General features: G+C 37.7%; 1 protein-coding gene and 1 non-coding gene across 5 annotated transcripts in view; one reads left to right on the forward strand and one right to left on the reverse strand.

Moving 5' to 3' along the window:
- The window catches only part of DNAJB4 (DnaJ heat shock protein family (Hsp40) member B4), a 49,115-nt gene that overhangs the window by 18,457 nt on the left and 12,611 nt on the right, over window positions 1-18,047 (reverse strand). The window lies entirely within an intron of this gene.
- Window positions 7,831-7,936, forward strand: LOC132674044 (U6 spliceosomal RNA). Its single transcript, XR_009608366.1, has one exon. It is a non-coding gene; the product is annotated as a U6 spliceosomal RNA (small nuclear RNA).

An 18,047-nucleotide genomic window follows, 5' to 3' on the forward strand; every position in this document is an offset into this window, starting at 1 on the left:
TTTGTAATTGCCCAAACTTGGAAGCAGCCAAGATGTCTTCCAGTGGGTGAATGTGATAAACTGTGGTCATTCAGACAATGGAATATTATTAAGCACTAAAAAGAAATGAGCTACCAAGCCGTGAAAAGACACTGGAGGAACCGTAAGTGCATATTACTAAATGAAAGAAACCAGCCTGAAAAGGCTATATATGACATTCTGGAAAAGGCAAAACTATGGACACAGTAAAAAAAAATCAGTGATTGGCAGGAGTTAGTGGAAAGGGAAGGATAAATAGGTAGAGTACAGAGCATTTTTAGGGCAGTGAAACTACTCTGTATGATACTGAAATGGTGGGCACATGTCATTTTACATTTGTCCAAAATCATAGAATATACAACACCAAAAGTGAACCCTAATGTAAATTATGAACTCTGGGTAATAGTGATTTGTCACTAGAAGTTCACCAGTTGTGAATAAATATTCCATCTAGTGGGAGATGTTGATAATGGGGGAGGGGGAATTGTGCATATGTGGAGGTTTATGGGAAATCTCTGTACCTTCCACTCAATTTTGCTGTGAACCTCAAACTGCTCTAAAAAAATAAAATCTACTTTATTTTTTTTTAAATGGAAAAAAGTGCAATGTTTATATTCTTAAAAATGTTTGTTTTTTTTTAAGTCATCTCTACACCCAGCATGGTGCTTGAACTCACAAACCAGAGATCAAGAGTCAAGCACGCTCTACTGACTAAGCCAGGCAGGTGCCCCTTAAAATATGTATCTTTGATTTTAGGGCCAGAAGATCTTTCCAGTTTTAGTTTCTGTCAATGCCTCATATACCTCAATCATACTAATTTGGAAGTTGCCAAATTGAATCTTCAATTTCTGTTAGTGGACTAGCATAAGGGGGGCTACAAATGTCTAAAGAATAAAGACCTAAGAATTTAAATGCTTTCTAACCTCAGCTCTGTCACTTAATAAGTGAGTTATTTAGGCACATCATTTAATTTCTCTGAATTCCTAAGTCACAAAGGTTATTGTGAGAATTAGATAATACACATTGGGAAGCACTAATATGTATGTGATGACATATCCATATAAACTGTTTTCATTAGTTTAAACTATACAAACCATTTTGCTACCACTTGGAGATCTCCCTTTATTCAGGAAGTTTTACTTGTTATAAAGTATGAAAATAACTAGAGTCACCTCCACAGGACTCAGGCATCCTCTAAGGTCATGCCCTTTACCATGTTCCCTTTTCAGAGTTTTCTTTCTGAATTTTAGTTTCTTAGTGTCAAAAACAGTAACTGTTCTATGTCTTCCCTATAATAACATTTATACAATATAGTTTATCAAAACACTTCCATGTGCTTTCTCATCTGTTTTCCATATATGCATACACATCTGATATTAAAACTAGTGATAAGATGTCAAAGAGCTTTTCTCTAGCTAGCAATCTAATAGTTATGATATTTATTCTTAAAATTAGAGTAGACATTGTTCTAATATTAACATACACTTAAAGAGTACTGCGTCTGTTCTATTACTTGGTCTGCTTTTAGATATCTAAATAATTTCATATAATCAAACTACTGACCATGTAGTAATTGGATACATATTTAACCTTTACATGTTATATTTTCCTAAAATGCCTTTAAACCTGAGAATTCTTGTTGAAATTATAATTTATTTCTTACAGCAAATTGCTTGATTGTAAATTTGGAACTCAGATGCTAAATTTTCATTTCTGTGAAAAGATTTCAGACTTTGAGCATAAGTTACAATCCCTAAAAATTTTATCATGGCTACAAATGCAAATTTATCTTTAGGGAAAAAAATAGAAAAATACTGAAGACATTCATTTCTTGCTCCATCTAGGCTATAAGACAGAATAATAAGCTTAAGGCAAATGTCTTTAAGACATTACACCCTATCTAAATTGTTCTAGAAATCCTACTTTTTTCTTGACTATAAAATGTCCTTCCTTAGGTAATTACAGTAATTTGGACTCGTATTTGGAATTAGGCAGTCAATAGCATTTGAGTGCACATTTTATAGTATTTGATGAATACTCTAAAACTTGTTTTAAAAGATGGATGTTATTATAGTGAACATTCTCCATAAATAAAGTATCTCATTCGCAAATATTTACTGAGTGCTTACTATGTGCTATAAAGTAGATAGAGAACATCCTTGCTTTCATTCAATTCATATTCTAGTGAGAGAAGAAAACCAAGAAACAAGTTAATAAAGAAGTGATATAATTTCAGATAGTTTGAAGTGCTTTAAAGAAAATATTTCAATGTTACTAAGACAGGGGTTGATGGAGAAACGTTACTTTAGCCAGGATGGTCAGGAAAGACTTCTGTTCAGCTATGTTTTAAGAATTATACCAAAAATTTGGCACTAAGGTAGGTAGAGGAAAAGGATCAGGTCTCGTCATTATACTTTTGTTTTTAATGTTTGTTTTTGAGAGAGAGAGAGAGAGAGAGAGAGAGAGAGAGAGAGAGAGAGAGAGAGAGAACAAGTCAGGGAGGGGCAGAGAGAGAGAAAGGGGATCAGAGGATCCAAAGCGGGCTCTGTACTGACAGCACAGAGCCCTATAAGGGGCTCGAACTCACTAACTGAGATCATGACTTGAGCCAAAGTCTGACCTCAACTGACTGAACGACCCAGGCACCCCTAGGTATACTTTTAAAAAGGTATAATGCTTTCAGAAAAGCAAATGGAATGGTAAAGAGCTCTTAATGATCTCTTTGATTCTATTATCAAGAGATGTATTCAGCTCTCTTCACCTTTTCCATTTATTCACTTTTCCCATGTGTAATCTGTACATATCCTTTCAAACCTACAGCTAACAATCAAGTTAAATAGTTTAATACAAATAAACAATTAGTAGCTTCAAATAAGTGTGTTATGTAACTGTTATAGTACTTAAGGGACCATTAAGCCATGAGGAAAGATCATGAAACTTGGAATAAGAGCAGTGGTTCTAATATTCTTAGCTTCATTACCTAGTATCTATGTGAAGTTCTCGAAAAATGACTATTTCTCCGAGACTCAATTCCCTTAATCCATAAAATGGATAACATCATCTATCTCGTTAGATTAACATAAAGAGTAAGAGGGGCGCCTGGGTGGCGCAGTCAGTTAAGCGTCCGACTTCAGCCAGGTCACGATCTCGCGGTCTGTGAGTTCGAGCCCCACGTCAGGCTCTGGGCTGATGGCTCGGAGCCTGGAGCCTGTTTCCGATTCTGTGTCTCCCTCTCTCTGCCCCTCCCCCGTTCATGCTCTGTCTCTCTCTGTCCCAAAAATAAATAAAAAAGGTTGAAAAAAAAAATTAAAAAAAAAAAAAGAGTAAGAAAATATGTGGAAGGGCTTTACAAAAGTAAAATACTATGCGAGTAAGAAAATATGTGGAAGGGCTTTACAAAAGTAAAATACTATGCAAATGTTAATTATATACTCCTCTTGAGCTGGAATGGTAGGTATGGAAAATGTCTATAAAAGAAAACTATGAGCAGCGCCTTGAAAGATTGATAGAATTTAGAAAGAAAGAGGGGCACAGGGAAGGTTTTCTGTTTGGATCAAGAACACAAAGCCCAGACAAAAAGAGCATAAAATGTATGTGATACAGCAAAAAGACTGGTCAGGTTAAAGCATAGGATTTAGGAAGGCTCACTTTAGGAAGATTACCGAAGTTATGGTCAGATTGTTGAGAGTTTTGAATGTCATTTTTTTTTTTTACTTAATGATTGCTTTCATGTTCTTCAAAAAGTGACTAGGGCGCCTGGGTGGTTCAGTCAGTTAAGCATCTGCCTCTTGGGCTCAGGTCATAATCTCATGGTTTGTGAGATCTGGGCAAGCCCCGTATCAGGCTTTGCGCTGACAGCATGGAACCTGCTTGGGATTCTCCCTCTCCCTCTCTCTCTGCCCTCCCCAGCTCATGCTCTCTCTCAAAATAAATAAATAAACTTAAAAAAAAAGTGCTAATTCATTGTCTTTGAAACAAAGTTTATTTTTTTAAACAATATGACCAATGTGGGGCTTGAATTCATGACCCCAAGATCAAGACTCGCACCCTACCAAATGAGCCAGCCAACTGCCCTAAAACAAACTTAAAAAAAAAAAAAAACATATTTGATATTTGACATCTCTTAAGTGTCAATTTACTTTGAAGCTAATGAAATTACTTTCTTGGTTCTCTTAGCGTGCAGTGTTATTAACAAAGTTTCATTAATATTTGTAAGCTTCAAGAACACCAGTAAAAGATGTCAAACAAACCTAAAAAGGTAACAAGAGCTTTATCAATCATAATTCTTCCTGGACTCCTTACTATCTGTACCACCAGAATTTCCCAGCACTTTATCACTATAGTTATATTAGAATTCCCAATGATTTCAAGTTTTATACTGTGTCATTGCTTTATTTTACAATACTTTTCCTTCAGGAAGCACTATAATAGAATACACACACTCTATTTTATTCTACATTTTATTGATTTAATGGTCTTTACAAAAGAAATGATTTACAACAAAATTTTAAAAATTTCAAAATACGGTGGTACCTGGCTGGCTCAGTCCAAAGAGCATATGACTCTTGATCTCAGGGTTGTGAGTTTAAGCACCACATTGGGTATAGAGATTACTCAAAAATAAAATCGTTGGGGGGCACCTGGGTGGCCAAGTTGGTTGGGCATCCGACTTTGGCTCAGGTCATGATCTTACGGTTCGTGAGTTTGAGCCCCACGTCAAGCTCTGTGCTGACAGCTCAGAGCCTGAAAGCTGCTTCAGAATCTGTATCTCCCCCTTTCTGCTTATCCCTTGCTCATGCTCTGCCTCTCTCTCTCTCAAAAATAAATTTAAAAAAAAAAATTGGAGGGCACCTGGTTGCCACATTGGTTAAGCATCCAACTTTGGCTTAAGTCATGATTTCATGGTTCGTGGGTTTGAGTCCCACATCGGGCTCTCTCCTTCAATGCGGAGCCTGCTTCAGATCCTTTGTCCCCTTTCTCTCTGTTGCCCCTCTCCGGCACTCTCTCTCTCTCTCTCAAAAATAAACATTAAAAAAAAAACTTAAGGGGCGCCTGGGTGGCTCAGTCGGTTAAGCGTCCAACTTCGGCTCAGGTCATGATCTTGCAGTCCGTGAGTTCGAGCCCCACGTCAGGCTCTGTGCTGACTTCTCCGAGCCTGGAGCCTGTTTCATATTCTGTGTCTCCCTCTCTCTCTGCCCCTCCCCCGTTCATGCTCTGTCTCTCTCTGTCTCAAAAATAAATAAACGTTAAAAAAAAATTAAATAAAATTTAAAATACATGCCTTCAAAATAATAAGATAGCATGAAACTGCTTTAAGAGGTTTATAAAAATTGGGGCACCTGGGTGGCTCAGTTGGTTGAGTGTCTGACTCTTGATTTTGGCTCAGGTCATGATCTCATGGTTCATGGGACTGAGCCCAGCATGGGGCTCTGTGCTGACAGCACAAAGCCTGCATGGTATTCTCTTATTCTCTCCCCTCTCTCTCTATCCCACTACCCTGTTCGCACTCATGTTCTCCCTCTCTCTCTCTCTCAAAATATATAAACTTCTTTTTTAAGTTTATAAAAATTACTAGAATTATCTGAATCAGAAGTATTTTGTTTTGTAAATAATAATTTCTGGGTGCCTGGGTGGTTCAGTTGGTTAAACATTGACTCTTGAAGTCATGAGTTCAAGACCCATGTTGGGTTCTGCACCAGGCACAGGGTCTACTTAAAAAAAAAAAAAAAAAGATATATAGAATGGAATACTACTTGGCAATGAGAAAGAATGAAATATGGCCTTTTGTAGCAATGTGGATGGAACTGGAGGGTATTATGCTAAGTGAAATAAGTCAGGCAGAGAAAGACAGATACCATATGTTTTCACTCATATGTGGATCCTGAGAAACTTAACAGAAGACCAGGGGGAAGGGGAAGGGGAAGGAAAAAGTTATAGAGAGGGAAGGAGGCAAACCATAAGAGACTCTTAAATACTGAGAACAAACTGAGGGTTGATGGGGGGTGGGGGAGAGGGGAAAGTGGATGATGGGCATTGAGGAGGGCACCTGTTGGGATGAGCACTGGGTGTTGTATGGAAACCAATTTGACAATAAATTATAAAAAAAAAAAAAAAAAGCTGAAGGGATCCTAATGTATACTTGAGATAAATCTATCCCACCCATAGAGGGCATTTGCAATATATTTAATAACCCATCCTTATCTTTAATTCCCCAAAGAATGGTGACCATTTTGTTTCTATAACCAACATTAAATGAAAAACTAAAACTGTTAAAAAAAAAAAAAAATAGAGGCGCCTAGATGGCTCAGTTGGTTGAGTGTCTGACTCTGACTCCTGATTTCGGCTTAGGTCATGATCCCAGGGTTGTGGGTTTGAGCCCCATGTCAGGCTCTGTGCTGAGCATGGAGCTTGCTTAAGATTCTCTCTTCCCTCTCCCCAACTCGCACTCTCTCTCTCTCTAAAAATAATAATAATAATAATTTCCTGGAAGGCCTGGCTGGCTCAGTTGGAAGAGCATGCAACTCTCGATCTCAGGGTTGTGAGTTCAAATCACACATTGGTGTAGAAATTATTTAAGTAAGTAAATAAATGTTTTTTTTCCTTTTTTGGGGACTATAGAACTGATTTTATTCTGTGATGGTATTAAAGTGTATCCTAGGGGTGAGTGGCTGGCTCAGTTGGTCGAATAAGTGACTCTTTATCATTGGGGTTGTGAGTCCCAGCCCCAAGTTGTACATGGGGCCTCCTCAAAAAAAAAAAAAAAAAAAAAAAAAAGACTTTCTCCTCACAAGGCTTTCCAAATTTAAAAAAAAAAAAAAATCCTAATAAAATAGCCCAGTAACAACTTGCCCTTCTTTCTTACCCTCTTTGATAAGAAGTCATTGAAAAGCTTTACTAGAGGACTAGTGAACATAAAGTGAGCTAATCCCATACTTTCCTAGCAGTTTGGAATCAGTTAGAAGTGTTCTCTACATTACTTGCCAATATTGAATCAGAGAACCAAAAAACTATAGAATTCTAGGTCATTTTAATTGGATCTTGTAAATTGATATTTGATTATTAACACTTTGACTATGTTTAAGGATCATATCAGCGTGTTTGGGTGGTTAGCCGGTTGGCCATCCAACTCTTGATTTTGGCTCAGGTCATGATCTCACAGTCGTGGGATTGAGCCCCATGTGGGGCTCTGCACGGACAAGGCAGTGCCTGCTTGGAATTCTCTCTCCCCTTCTCTCTACCCCTCCTAATCCACATGCTCACAAGCTCTCTCTCTTTCACAAAAAATAAACATTAAAAAAAAAAGATCATATCATCTATAGCAATACTATCCAACAGAAATATAAAGTGAGCTACACATGCAAGCCACATATGTAATGTAAGCATTTCTAGAATCCACATTTTAAAAAAAGTGAAAAGTGAAATTAATTTTAATAATGTATTTTATTTAACCCAGTAAATCCAAGATATTGTCATTACAACATGTAATCAATATAAAAATAGTAAGATCTTTCACATTCTTTTTTTTGGTATTACGTCTTCAGAATTTAGTGTTAATTTTACACTTACTCAATTCAGATAGCCACATTTCAAGCCCTTAGCTTCATGTGTCTAGTGGCCACTGTATTAGCCAGTGTAGATTCAGAGGTTCCTACTAATGACCAGTGCTATGATCCAATGTTGTAGAAACCTCAACCTGTGAACTTAAGTATATCACATACACATATCCCTCACAGATGCACATTTAGGGGAAATAAAATCTTAACAGATACACTCTAAAGAAAAGTCCATTATAACTTATAAAATAGTATCCCAGTGCTCAGTTCAACAACACCTATACTGTAATTGGAATAACACTGAAAGATTAGCAAGGCCTCTGTGCAAGAACGACGTTCAAATTTGTGAAGATTTACTATCTTAAGAAGAGGTAAATATGTGAAGTGATAGACGTGTGGATTAACTAAAGGGGAAGGAATCCTTTTACGTTGTAGGCATATATCAAATTATCACAGTGTGCACTCTAAATATGTTACAATTTTGTCAATTTAATTTTAATGTAGAAAAATAGTATTCCATTTTTTTTTTAAATGGACATCAGGCTTGAACTCACAAACTGCGAGATTATGACCTGAGCTGAAGTTGGACGCTTAGCCAACTGAGTAACCCAGGCACCCCAATAGTATTCCATTTTTTTATCTTAAAAAATTTTTTTTAAATGTTTATTTATTTTTGACAGAGAAAGAGAGAGAGAGAGCAGGGGAGGGGAAGAAAGAGGGGGACAGAGGATCTGAAGTGAGCTCTGCACTGACAGCAGCAAGCCCAATGCAGGGCTTGAACTCACAAATTATGAGATCATGACCTTACCGGAAGTTGGATGCTCCACCAACTGAGCCACCCAGGTGCTCCCATTTTTTATCTTTAAATAAAACATACTTGTATTTTTTTTTAATACTTTACATTTAGAATGAAATAGTGGGAATGGCTCCATTTACACATGCTTACTCAGTGTATACTTTTACAATGCTGAAAGTAAAAGCCACATTAGGAAATGAGGAATTTATGTGATTTTTCACTTTATTCTTTTCTAAAGTTTCTCCTTTCATAAGAAGTCAAAGAAGGCATCAGAATCCCTTGAAAAACTTAACTGACTGGCTAGAGAAAGGGTAGTAGTCTGTAGCTACAGTGAAACCAACAGTTCCTCAGAATAAGACAACTAGCACAAATAAAAAAAAAATGTCTGTAGCACAGAGGAGAGACAGGAAAGATTACAGGCTATTTCACTGAACTGTCAGAATCTTAGCCAAGACTGCAATAAACTGATTATCTAGCAAGTTTGTTTGTTTAGCTCTACCAATGTTTAAAACTCAAATGATTTCATTTAAATCAGTACCTAATCCAAACTATCAAATATCTTCAAAATATGTTGCATCCATTAGGTCATAATCAAACCACTGCTACTATGATTCGACTATGATTCAAGGACTTTATTTGCAACCTGCCAAATATTAATTAGGAAATGTATAAAATAAGCCAACATATTATATAGTATTCAACACTACTATAAAATTAGGCCATGGACTGCCTAATTCCAAATAAAATGAGCCCAAACTACTGTAACTGCTTAAAAAGAACAACTGAAGTTTAAATGGATAGGGTTTAACATTTGGCTGTTTAATATCTTAAAATGTAGTCTTTTTATTATCTAAACTAAATCAGGAAGTCAAGGCAACAGTTATTGAGGCCTTCCTGTATTATATGCCATGAAGTATAAAACAGTAGAAGGCAGGATCCCTGCCCTTGGGAGTTTACAATACAAATATATAAAATAGTACCTTTCACTATATGGTGGCAGAGTTGGGGGGTTGCAGCAGAGACTATGGCCCACAAAACCGAAAAATGTAAATGTTTCACCTTTAACAAAAACATTTGCCAACCCTTGCTTTATACAAATTATTCTTGACTAGAGGGAGAAAGAAGTCTAAATATGCACTAGAGTAAAATTTTATTATATCTAGCAAACTTTTAAAAACCTAGTTTTGGGGTGCCTGGGTGTCTCAGTCAGTTATGTGTCCAACTCTTGCATTCAGCTCAGGTTATGATCTCATGGTTTATGGGTTCGAGCCCCGCATCGGGCTCCATGCTGACAGTGCAGAGCCTGCTTGGATTCTGTCTCTCTGTTCCTCCCTGCCTTATGCTCCCTCTCTCCAAAATAAATAAACTTAAAAAAATAAGATAAAAAACTGTAGTTTTCACTATAAACACAGCACTCACTATAAAACATCAGCCTGGTTGATGGTAAAATAAAACTTGTATGTATTAATTCTCAACCAGGACATATCTGCTAAGGGGAATATATTTGAATATTTAGGGTGGTAAGTAAGCTATTTGTTTAGCAAAAAGGGGGAATATGTTTTAAAAGGTTGACAAAGACTTTAATCATACCTCTATACTGTCCAGCTTAATCATCTTCAACTAACCCATCCCTCCTGGCCATAAATGACTTTGGCTGTTTGCCAAAATCAAATTTACCCACAAAGTAGTCGATTCTCATTATTTGCCATAGTTATGTTCTATAAAGTTGTCATGGATGCTGAATTAGTGAATGCTAATTAACAAATAATAATACTAATTAGTGAATACAAGCGAAATGGCAGGGTTAAGTCAGGTCATCAATACATAACCTTGTTTTATGTGTTTCTGTTTAGACACCTCATTTAATGTACCATTGAACTCATGGCCAATAGTACTATAACTTGGGCCTCCATGAAGTTTTTCTAACACATGTATTCTCTCTCACCTCACAGCCTTCTTGTGCCTAGGAACACTAGACAGCAATTCAGCCGTATGCTGAAACATTAAACAGTAAAATCACCAACAAAAAGCATAAAATGCAAAAATGCACTAACTAGATCACAAAAACTTGTTTATGAGAGCTAAAATAAGTTGTAAGCACTGCCTTGCTAGACCTCAACTGGGAACATAGGATTTATGTGTATCCATATCAATATCTATATATATATAGATATCGATATAGATATGTATAATATATATAGATATAGATATAGATAGATATCTATAGATATATAGATATCGATATAGATATGTATAATATGTATACACTTTTTCTTTCCTGCTCTGCCTGTGCATATGTCTGCAAATGACCAGGAAAGCATCTCAAATACTAATTTCAGAGTTACAAATACATTTTAGAGAGGGCAAATATGAAAGTACAGAATTGGTGAATAATGAAGGATCAACTATATGATACACTACTACTGATAATCTTCTAAATTAATGATGATCAGTTAAAAAACTGTTTTTGAGCAAAAGCAACATTAAGTCCAGTCACCCAAAGTAATGTCTCTGAAGTAATATTTCATTATAAAGGAATATAAAGGAAAACAATGTGGGTGTATTCCATTCTTCCCCCTTTGCACGGAGCTTACTACTGCTTTGAGACTCAGCCTCTAGTTGGGCAAATCTGAGCCCCAGCTTGATTAGGTTCTCCTGAGCTCCAGTTCCCATATTTTCCCCAGTATCTCCACTCTATCACTTATCACAATGATATAACCACCTCTTTGCTTATGCCTTACCCACACAGTTGTAACTTTTTTCCCTACAACTTTTTTTTTCTAGTATAAAGCCATATTTATAATATATTGCTATTCAATTAACTTTTACTGAGTAAATAATTATGAAATGAGAAATTACAAGGATGCAAAGTATAATGACTATAGTATACAATCACAAGTGGGTAAATTTAAGTAATAAAAAGGTAAAATGTGTGCAATTTGCCAACAAACTGTATTTGGGGGTTTGGAAGGATTTTAGATTGCCCTGTTTCTAGACTGAAGAAAGGTGTGCTCAGTTGGACTACTAATGAAAGTATAGAATATACGAAGAGTACATTTGAAGGGAAAAATGAGTTCCACCTAGAATATGCCTACCACCCTATTAATGACCCACTCATCTAGGTTACTTCCATACTTGATAATTTTATTGCTTGCTAAGACTGCATTTGTAACTACTATATGTTGTAACAACTCCTTTTTCTAGCTAACTCCCCAACTACAGTGTAATTAAAAAAAAATTTTTTTTAATGTTTATTTATTTTTGAGACAGACCCACAGACTGCGAGCAGGGGAGGGGCAGAGAGAGAGGGAGACACAGAATCTGAAGTAGGCTCCAGGCTCTGAGCTGTCATCACAGAATCCCAATGCGGGGCTCGAACTCACGAACTGTGAGATCATGATCAGAGCTGAAGTCGGATGCTTAATCAACTGAGCCACCGAGGCGCCCTGGTTTATTTAATTTTTGACTACTAAAAACCTAGTACAACAATATTTAATTGAATTGAATGTGGATGAAAATGTCCAGAAGAAAGTTGGATATTCTGAACTGGGGGCTAGGGAAAAAAAAGTCTTATGAGATACCACCTTACACCTGTCAGAATGGCTAACATTAACAACTGTGGCAACAACAGATGTTGGGGAGGATGCAGAGAAAGAGGATCTCTTTTGCACTGCTGGTGGGAATGCAACTGGTGCAGCCACTCTGGAAAACAGTATGGAGGTTCCTCAAACAATTAAAAATAGAACTACCCTACAACCCAGCAATTACACTACTAGGTATTTATCCAAAGGATACAGGTATGCTGTTTCAAAGGGACACATGCACCCCAAAGTTTATAGCAGCACTATCAACAATAGCCGAAATATGGAAAGAGGCCAAATGTCCATCGATGGATGAATGGATAAAGATGTGGAACACACACACACACACACACACACACACACACACACAATGGAATATTACTCAGCAATCAAAAAGAATGAAATCTTGCCATTTGCAACTATGTGGCTGGAACTGGAGGGTATTATGCTAAGCGAAATTAGAGAAAGACAAATATCATATGACTTCACTCATATGAGGACTTTAAGATACAGATGAACATAAGGGAAACAGATGAACATAAGGGAAAGGAAGCAAACATAATATGAAAACAGGGAGGGGGACAAAACATAAGACACTCTTAAATAAGGAGAACAAACAGAGGGTTACTGTAGGGGTTATGGGAGGGGGAATGGGCTAAATGGGTAAAGGGGCATTAAGGAAACCAGTCCTGAAATCCCTGTTGCACTATATGATGCTGGGGGAGAGGGGTGCCTGGGTGGCTCAGTTGGTTAAGCATCTGACCTTGGCTCAGGTCATGATCTCATGGTTCATGAGTTTGAGCCCCGTGTCGGACTCTGTGCTGCCAGCTCAGAGCCTAGAGCCTGGAGCCTGCTTCAGATTCTATGTCTCCCTCTCTCTCTACCTCTCCCCTACTCACACTCTGTCTCTCTCTCTCAATAATAAACATTAAAAAAGAAAAAGAAAAAAGGCACATAAAAAAAAGGAAAAAGAAATTTTTTTTTAAAAAATCTATAAAGAACTCCCCAAACTCCACACCTGAAAAACAAATAATCCAGTGAAGAAATGGGCAGAAAACATGAAGAGATACTTTTCCAAAGAAGACATCCAGATGGCCAACAGACACATGAAATGATGCTCAACATCACTCATTATCGGGGAAATACAAATCAAAGCCACACTGATATACCATCTCACACTGGTCAGAGTGGCTAAAATGAACAAATCAGGAGACTATAGATGCTGGTGAGGATGGGGAGAAATGGGAACCCTCTTGCACTGTTGGTGGGAATGCAAACTGGTGCAGCCGCTCTGGAAAAGTATGGAGGTTCCTTAAAAAATTAAAAATAGAACTACCCTATGACCCAGCAATAGCATGCTAGGAATTTATCCAAGGGATACAGGAGTGCTGATGCATAGGGGCACATGTACCCCAATGTTTATAGCAGTGGTTTCAACAATAGCCAAGTTATGAAAGGAGCCTAAATGTCCATCAACTGATGAATGGATAAAGATGGGGTTTATATATATGATGGAATACTACTTGGCAATGAGAAAGAATGAAATCCTGCCATTTGAAGCAACATGTATGGAACTGGAGGTTACCATATGGTAAGTGAAATAAGTCAGTCAGAGACAGATGCCATATGTTTTCACTCATACGTAGATCTTGAGAAATTTAACAGAAGACCATGGGGGAAGGGAAGGGGGGACAAATTACAGAGAGGGAGGGAGACAAACCATAAGAGACTCTTCAATACAGAAAACAAACTGAGGGTTAATGGAGGGTGGAGGAGAGGGGAAAGTGGGTGATGGGCATTGAGGAGGGCACTTGTTGGGATGAGCACTGGGCGTTGTATGGAAGCCAATTTGACAATAAATTATATTAAAAACAAAAAGGAAAAAAGTCTTAGCTGGAAATAAAGCTTTAGGAAAGATTATAACAGAAGTAGTATTTTAAAATGTAAAAGAGGAATTTTTTTTTTTTTTTTTTAAGAGACAGAGGGTAGGAGGGAAAGACAGAATCTTAAGCAGGCTCCAATCCCAGCGCAGAGCCTGATGCAGGGCTTGATCTCACAAACTATAAGATCATGACCTGAGCTAAAATCAAGAGTTGATCACTTAACTGACTGAGTCACCCAGGCACCCCAAGAGGAATAATTTTTGGAAGAATCAAAGAGCTTTAGGATGCCCAGCATTTAAGGGGTACATCACTCAAAGGGAGACAATGAAAACCACTGAGAAGGAACAGAGACTAACCAGGTAAGAATGGAATGGCAGATACTACTGATTATGAACCAAATAGCCATTCTTATCTTCTTTCTGGCTTAACAGATATCCAAATTCTCCCAAAATAATGAACTCAAGGAAGGTGGGAGCTTCCCCAGGCCTGGGGAATGACTCATGGTTAGCTTAAATCAATCATAGTAATCGCATTTCCTTTTGCCAATGATTGGTGTAGGGGTGGCCAGTGACATGGAAGGGAAATGCTCTGGGGAACTTTAGGCAGACTGTCCTCCTTATAAATACCTACTCAGGAGAAACCCTAGTACTGCCTTTCTGCTTCTGGATAATGAAAAATGCTTGTTGCCTTACAACCCTGAAAGTAAACATCTGTGACACAGTGAGAATGGTAGAGGGTAAAGAGCAAGAGCCTGGGTTCTGGACACTGTTGTTACATCTTTGAATCAATCCTGAAACCACCCATCATTGGACTTACTGTTAGAGAGATTTTGTTACTTGGAGCTGAAAGCATCATGATACCATTGGTGTCCCAAAACCAAAAGGAGGAGTGTTTGTTTTTTGTTTTTTTTTTAATTTTCTTAATCTTTATTATTTTTTTTAATTTTTTTTTTTAACGTTTATTTATTTTTGAGACAGAGACAGAGCATGAACAGGGGAGGTCACAGAGAGAGGGAGACACAGAATCTGAAACAGGCTCCAGGCTCTGAGCTGTCAGCACAGAGCCCGATGCGGGGCTCGAACCCACGGACCGTGAGATCATGACCTGAGCCGAAGTTGGACGCTTAACCGACCAAGCCACCCAGGCGCCCCTAATCTTTATTTTTGAGAGAGAGACAGAGTACAAGTGGAAGAGGAAGAGAGAGAGAGGGAGACACAGAATCCGAAGCAGGCTCCAGGCTCTGAGCTGTCAGCACAGAGCCCGATGTGGGGCTCAAACTCATGAACTGTGAGATCATGACCTGGGCTGAAGTCGGACGCTTAACCAACTGAGCGACCCAGGTGCCCTGGTTTATTTAATTTTTGACTCCCAAACACCTAGAACAACAATATTTAATCAAATTAAATGTGGATGAAGACGTCCAGAAGAAAGTTGTAATATTCTGAACTGGGGACTAGTTTATGACCTGAGCCGAAGTCAGATGCTTAACCAACTGAGCCACCCAGGAGCCAAAAGGAGGAGTGTTTCACGAAGGATATAGGAAAGTCAAAAGTAATAGAATACCCACAAGAGAATGATTTTGGTTTCAAGAGTTATAGGTATTCATGGTAAGCATTCAAAAAAGCATTAACTATGTGCAAGCCCTACTCTAAAAACTTAACACAAAGAATCCCGTTTAATCTCTTACAACAATCCTATGAGGGAGGCAGATGGAATTGTAGTCAGTGAAAAGCAAAAGCCAGCATCCAGTGGATTGAACAAGACAGAATAGTAAATTTAAACACTTCTAGGAAATCATCTGAAGAAAAGAGAGAATTATATATAAGGGAAGGAATAAAGGAGGTTTGAAGATGGTCAAGAAAGGAAGAAAACAACAGAGAGGAAAATGAAATATATAAAAATACAACACATAAGAAATGATTGCTTAGGTAAGGTTCAGAGAAGATAGGAAGGTTTGGTACCAAGAGTACAAGTAGATAAAATTTGAACAAAATGAGAAATGGGCTCTGAGATGAAGAGAAAATAAATAAGGACAAATTTATAAATTTGAAGGCAAGAAGACTGACTAGGAAGACCAAGAAGTTCATACATGATATCGATGTTCTTTTTAAAAGAATGTAAGTTTATTTATTTTTGAGAGAGAGCACACGTGAGCATGCACACATTGGGGAGGGGCAGTGAGAGGAAGAGAGAGAGACAGAGAGAATCCTAAGTAGGTTCCTTGCTCTCAGCACAGAGCCCAAGGCGGGGTTCAAACTAACGAACCATGAGATCATGACCTGAGCTGAAACCAAGAGTTGGATGCTTACCTGACTGAGCCACCCAGGCGTCCCTAAAAATTTTTTTAAAAAGGACATCCACTACTAAAGAGTTGAGGAAAAAATTGGGCATTTGATAAGAATGGTGGTGGTCTGAAATAGCAGTTATGGGAAATAGAAAGGCAAATAATCAGGAACAAGTAAAATATTACTAAATTGGACCCAGTCAAAACCAAGAAATCATGATGAATGGACATTTATTTCTTTACAAACATTTTAAATTTAAAAAAAACGTTTTAAGTTTATTTTAAGAGAGAGAGAGAGCACGAGTGGGGATGGGGTAGAAAGAGGGAAAGAACCAAGAGTCAGACGCTCAACCAAATGAGCCACCCATGCACCCATCTTTACAAACATTTTAAGGACCTTCCATATGCCAAGTTATCTTTCTAGGTACTTGGGGATACAGTATGAACAAAAATCCCTGCCTCATGTATTTCACATTCTAATGGGGGAGATATAAAGATTTTTTTAATTAAAAATATTTTTAAAATACTACTATATGGAGTAGTATTCCTATGGTGGTAGGAATCAAGAAAAATGAGGAAAAGGAAAATAAGGGAACTAAAATTTTATATTGGGTGGCCAAAAATGGCTTCACAGAGAAAATGACATTTGTACTATGACAGAGTGAAAGCTATGTATATTTGTGGGGGTTGAACATACCATGTAGAGGGAAAACTCAAGGACAAGAGTCTGGAGGTGAGGGAATGCCAAGCATCTTCAAGATGTAGCTGTGTCAGAATGATGGGGTGGGGATGTGGTCAGAGAAATAATAAGTGGCTAGATGGTGTAGAGCCTTGCAGGCCACTAAACACTTTGGCTCATATTGAAGGAAGATAAGTCATTGGAGCGTTTTATGCAGAATGACATGATTGCTTTGGCCTCTGTGTTAAGAGTGAGAAAGGATGGTGGGCAATGATGGAAGACCAATAAGATTATATCGCAGTAATTCAGATGGCTTGGACTATAATGTAGCAGTGAAGGTGTTATTTATTTTAAAGATGGAGTCAATAGGACTTCCTGATGAATCAGATGTGGGATATGAGAGAAATCAATAATGACAACAAGGTTTTTCAGCCTCAGCAAACTGAAAGAACACAATTGCTAATGACTAATATAGGAAGATAGGAGAGCGGAGGGTTGGGGAATTGGGGCGTTCAATATAGGACATATTAAGTTTAAGATGCCTATTAAACTTACAAATGGTAGTATCTAATTGGCAGTTGGATATAGGAGTCTAGTATTCAAAGAAGCAGTCCAGATGGAAGATAAATCACTGGGAGTAGAGGTAACCTTAAAACCTCGAGGCTAGAGATTATACTAGAGTGAATATAGACAGAAAAAAAGACCCAAGGACAGAGTCCTAAGATTCACAAATGCAGTAGTAATAACTATTACTAGGAAGGTGGGGCCTCTCACTTATCCCCAGGAGATGAATCTTAATTATTCAAAACCGAGCATGTTACTTGCTAGAGTAAGCCTGTGATTCAGCTTTGGTCAGCACAAGGTTAGTCCGATTGGTGTCCGTGGGAAGGGAGTAGTAGAAAAGTTTTCTTCCTTTTAAAGACAAAAAACTTTCTTCTACTTTATAGTTATGAGCGCATAACATTGGGAACCATGGTAACATTTATGCAACCATCTGGAGCATTAAGACACATGCTGAGGATGGCAGAGGGCAAAGATGAAAAAACAATGGGTATATCATATATTGCTGAGCTGCTAAATCAACTAGCCCTAGAGCCACTTAATGCCTGGATTTTTTGGCTATTATTTAATATTGGTTTTCATTACTTATGGGAAATAGTATCTGGTTACAATCTCATTTTTAATTTTTTTTAGAGAACTGATTTTGTTTATTTATTTTGAGAGAGAGGGAAAGAGAGAGCACATACAGGGCA

The sequence above is a fragment of the Panthera onca genome, chromosome C1 (assembly GCF_046562875.1).
Source record: "Panthera onca isolate mPanOnc1 chromosome C1, mPanOnc1 haplotype 2, whole genome shotgun sequence".
Classification (NCBI taxonomy): Eukaryota; Metazoa; Chordata; class Mammalia; order Carnivora; family Felidae; genus Panthera; species Panthera onca.